The sequence below is a fragment of the Helianthus annuus genome, chromosome 4 (assembly GCF_002127325.2).
Source record: "Helianthus annuus cultivar XRQ/B chromosome 4, HanXRQr2.0-SUNRISE, whole genome shotgun sequence".
In the NCBI taxonomy this organism is placed as follows: domain Eukaryota; kingdom Viridiplantae; phylum Streptophyta; class Magnoliopsida; order Asterales; family Asteraceae; genus Helianthus; species Helianthus annuus.
In genome coordinates, this window is record NC_035436.2 from 40,372,425 (window position 1) to 40,377,992 (window position 5,568).

The following is a 5,568-nucleotide window of genomic DNA, read 5'->3' on the forward strand; positions in this document are numbered from 1 at the left end:
GCCATTTTCTTTGCAAACACTCTCAAGCTACTCTTGGCGACCAGATGCTTTGTAAGATTCCCCTCCTTTTTTCATATTCATTTCATTTCTTGAAGTTTTAATCACACACTCTTGAACTTTTACAAAACTTCTTTGATTCAAACAATCTTGTTGATGGTTTTCACTCGTTTTGCTTGGGCAATCTGTTGTGGAGCATCACACAAACAAGATTGAACCAAAGTTATATGAAATCAAGACATTTTACAACTTGATTTATTTTTTCGATTATTACACAGTCTTGGTGGAATCGGAATCCATCAGACTCTCAACTCATCCCATAGTTAAGGGCATGCATTAGGATTAATTTTCATCAAGAAACGGTCTGTTTCTCTGGATCGAACATAATTTTTCAGCAAGAACAGTGTGTTCGTACGAAGGGACTATGCCCGTTCGTTTGAACCCACTTTGCTTCATATTTTCTGTTTTGGTTTCAGTTCTGTTTTCACGCATATTTGTCATTAATTAAACATTTTATTTACTAACTTAAGCAAATTAAATGAATACTTTAACATTTTCAATCAAATCAGATAAAAACTAAAACGTTTCGGAACAAACACAGTGGATTCATACGAACCCTCAAGGCCCGTTCGTACGAACCCACAAGACCTATTTGTACGAACCCACAAGGCCGGTTCGTACGAACCCACACTGTTAACCAAACACAACTATTTTATCTTCTGTTTCAGCCTCAGTTTTTACACCCGATCATTCTAGTTACTATTTAAAGCATTTACCTTTCTGTTTAACATCCAAATTAGTCCGTATCATGCCTTAAACAGCAGGTTCGTACTAGACAGGAACGCCCATTCGTAAGAAGAGACTATGCCCATTCATATGAATGGACTGCCTTGTGCTCCAACTCGTTTTATTTCGCGTATTTTAACAATCTGATCCAGCACTCTTTCACATCTGTAATCTTATACTCTAGTTTACCTCTTACAGCATAATCTCGAGACTTCATCAATTTCACTCTCGGTTTTCATGGAAATCTACGCAAAACTGAGAGTATACAAAATCCCATTTTCGTTTAAACACTTTCTGTGCAACATGTACAATATACAAAAACACGCAACACTTGAAACTTATTTTAATCACACTCTATCCACATTTAAACATGAAAACATGCGATACTTGTTCGTCTTATATGCTATGTGTACACTTGTATCTATATGCTCATTAACTCTGCTAGCCTACCTTGACAATTACAGCGCTATAGGATTAACGCACCGCCCTTGAGTCTTGGGGTATTGTTAAGTAAAACATGTTAACCTCCTCTTCGTTTTGACGATGTAGGAAAGGCACGATTGCGTTAGAAACTTGGGTTTGACATATAGTTTACACTAGCCCAGCATATTAGTAACTCGTATACATTATTCATGTTGGGTATGAGCACGTTAAACATTTTATTCTTATTATGCTATGTATCAAAACTAGTATACTCGCCAACATTATTGTTGATCATATTTTAATACATGTTACAGGTTGATAGACAAGATGACGAAGAATCAAGCTAGGGTGAACATAGAAACACACCTTAGAAATAAAAAAAAATATTTAAATCTTATTTTGGTTTAATACAATTGGTGATGTTTTGAATCCTGTATGACATTTTTAGCATTTATGAAATTTGATTTAATAATATTGTCACCATTAGTCTTTTGATGCTTTGAGCGATTTGTTTTCGTCTCATCCCGATGTTTCCGCCATCGGTTGGGGTGTGACAGGATATATTATAATTCATTGGACCGAATTATATATAATATAAGGAAGGCCCAACTTTACACTTATGCGATACATGATGTCCGAGTTATACATGTTGTAAGTTAAACTTGATCACACTGAACAATGCTAGGGTATTGCAAACCCTACTTGAATACTTACTTACACAATGTTGTACAATAGGTCGCGTGTAACGGACCTAACATTTATTTTTAATGCTAGAAACACATTAACATATACTGAACAAACTAAGGTGAGTTCACTACTCTTTCACAAGCATGCGTCCCGGGTGGACAAACAAGCAAACTACTATTCCTGGGAGAAATACGTTTTAAACTATTATTCCTAGGAGGAATACTTTTCTATATGTTGTAGTTTAAATTCGATGTTGGTTAATAAACTCAAACTCTATCACGAAAGTACCTACTTACATACCGAGCTAGTTGCCTGGGGGAACGGGGTATTAGTTGATAGCGCTATTAGGGCTGACAAAACTCACACCGTGCTGGGAGCCGGGCGTGAACTAATGACCTTAAACACTTTTATCAATGATGATAGACATTGATGAGGGCACCAAAAACAGAACAGTCAATCGGTACCGAGTTTATTATTCGTAACATGTCTTTAAACTAAACACTTACTTGTTTTACGCTAAACAAAACTGTGAACTTGCCAACTTTATGTTGACACACTTTTTCTGCATGCTTGCAGGTTCTTAGATATATCAAGCTTTGGAACTTGCAGTCTGAGGAGCGAGGAGTGTCATGGGGGCGTGCTACTTGATGCAAACGATTAACATTATTCAATTTATAACAATTTGTTTTGAAAATGTTGAAACAGTTTCATTTGCTTCCGCTGAACACATGATTGTTATATAGATATTTAAGAATTTCACTTTTCATGTTAGACATGACGTTTGTGTTAAATAATATTTTACTATTAGTTCAACGTGATTTGTGGCTAAATCCTGGTACGTTACACGCCTCGCAGTGAGATCCGCATGTGGTAATTTGGGGGTGTGACAACCCCTCCATGCAAAAACATTAATTTTTTTAGACCCATTTAACGCACGTATAAGGGTAATAAGGAACCGCATGTTTCCGGAGCATTTCATGACATGAAGCAACCGAAAATTCACCGCCTACATTCAGGTTCCATTCCCATTTATCCTGCCCAGCTAGTATTGATATATCAGATACCACCGTCTGGATCCTGTTCCATTCGACTCGTTCACTTGTGGTACACACATCTCTCTTCCAATCCCAATTATTTGCCTCATTGCTACTGTTGCATTTTTTGTTGTTTTCTAGGTTGAATAGAGCTGGAAAAGAATCCTTTAATGGCCCATCCTCATGCCAAAAATCAATCCAAAACGCACAGACCCCCCATTCCCAAGTTTGGCTTTGATCAAGTTGCAAATGTTTACATTATTATGGTCAACCAACTCCTTTCCCAGCTTACGTACCCCATTCCAAACCCTCGCAAGACCTTTTTTTATTGGCAAATAGGACCATGAGTTTTCTTGGTAGTGTATTGCCACGACGATCTTTCGCCATAAGTTATTGCTCTCCGGTTTAAACTTCCACGACCACTTCATCAACAAGCTTATGTTCATGTCACGGAGGGAACCCAACCATAGCCCGCCCTTTTCAAGTGGGCCGATTACTCATTCCCAACACACCCAACATGTTTTAGCTTTTTCATCATTTCCTCCCAAAAAAAACCGGCGTCTAAGGGCTTCTAAGGTGTCTAGGACACCTCTAGGAGCCTTGTATAATGAGAAAAAAAATATAAGGGAAGACTATCAAGAACCGACTATAACAAAGCAATTCTCCCCCCCCCCCCCAATGGACAATGTTTTTGCTTTCCACTTTGTTAATCTTGCTTTAAAACAATCCATCACACATTTCCAACTCTTTGTTTGATTTATATTCACTCCCACTAGTAAGCCCAAATATGTACATGGAAACATCTCAACCTTATACTTTATAATATTCGCCATGTTTTCCACTGCCATCTCCTCAACCCGAATACCCAAAAGACTTATTTAGTGTGACTTAATTTTAGCCCATAAATGAGATAGAAACATCTCATTAAGCGGACTATGTTACGGATATTACTTTCACCCCATTCACCCATAAAAACGACGTCATCCGCATACATCAAGTGAGCAACGAAGGGACGATGGTTTGGCAATTGGATGCCCATAATTAAACCCACCGCCTTGGCTTTATTTAGGAAGCATGTCAATGCTTCCATCACAAATAATGAAAATAAAAGGGAACAATAGATCCTCTTAACGTACTCGCCATTAACATTGAAACTCAAGAGTGGGGGAGCCATTTATAAGGACAGAGGCTCTAGATGATTTCAAATGCCTTTCACCCACATCCTCCACAACCCGGGAAAACCCATTTGAAGTGGAACTGAGTCAATGAATTCCCAATTAATAATATCATAAGCTTTTTCAATATCGTTTTTGAAAATAAAGGCTTATTTTCTCACCTTTTTAACCCACGATATTATTTCATTTAAAATTAAAGGTCCATCCAATATGTTTCTATTGGCTAGGAAACCGGATTGACATTCCAAAACAACCGACCCCACCACCTTTTTTATGTGATTTGCAAGGACTTTTGATATAATTTTAGAGATACACCCGATTAAGCTAATAGGTCGATAATTGTTAAAAGAAATAGGATCAGTAACTTTTGGGATTATAGCCAACAAAGTCACATCCCCGACTTATCTCCCCATCCGAGTAGAATTTGTGCATGATATTGAAAAGGTCGTCCTTCAATAATTCCCAAAAGTGTTTTATGAAGCCAAAATTGAAGCCACCCGGCCCGGGGGCATGGTCTCTTCCACAATCCCGCACCACATCTTTTATTTCTTGCAATGAGAATGGGATTACTAACCCATTCGCTTCATCAGCGGACACTTTTTTTTATATCCGAGCAAACAAAATCCGGTCTACAAAGGCCCGGCTCGCAAAATTTGAAAGCAAAAAACTTTCTCGCCCCCTGTTTGATTTTATCCGGGTCTATGACCCATTCACCCCTAACCAAAACCCCATTAATTATTTTGCTTAGAATGTTTTGATTAATGACCCCATGAAAAAATGAGGTATTCTCATTCCCTTTGATTGCCCATTTGACACGTGATTTTTGTTTGAGCTCAAGTGCTATGTCGTTTGAATAAATTTTTATCGTTGATTTATGTTGTATATTTGTAGTTCGGTACTCTTGATACTTGTATAAAAAAGTTATTAATTTGTCGTTAAGTTTTATTTAACACATGTATTTTATGAGACTTTTTGTTAACTTGTTACGTATGACTTGTGTAAATGGGTGCCCCTCAAATGTAATATTATGGCTTGGGCAATCTGGACAGGCTCCCTACCAGAGTCAATTTAAGAAGAAGAAATGTGGAAATTAATTCGGTTATGTGCCCTTTTTGCGATGAGTACGAGGAAACAGTGGAGCATTTATTTACTACTTGCTCGGTATTGATGAGGGTCTGGTCGGATTTTAGTGCTTGGTGCAAAATCCCGCCGATATTCATTTTTGAGTTCATAGACATATTGGATATCCACAAGTTTCTAAAGGTTGGTAAGAAGGCGGAAAAGATCATTCATGGTTTAGCGATTATTTCATGTTGGTGCATTTGGAAAGGAAGGAACGAGCTGGTTTTTAATCAAAACAAGTTGACGCTAACCCATGCGTTGCTGCGGGATGTTGAAGAATCCTTTATGAACAAAGTCATTATGATCCACTTCCTTGGTAACAATTTACAATTATATCAAAAGCA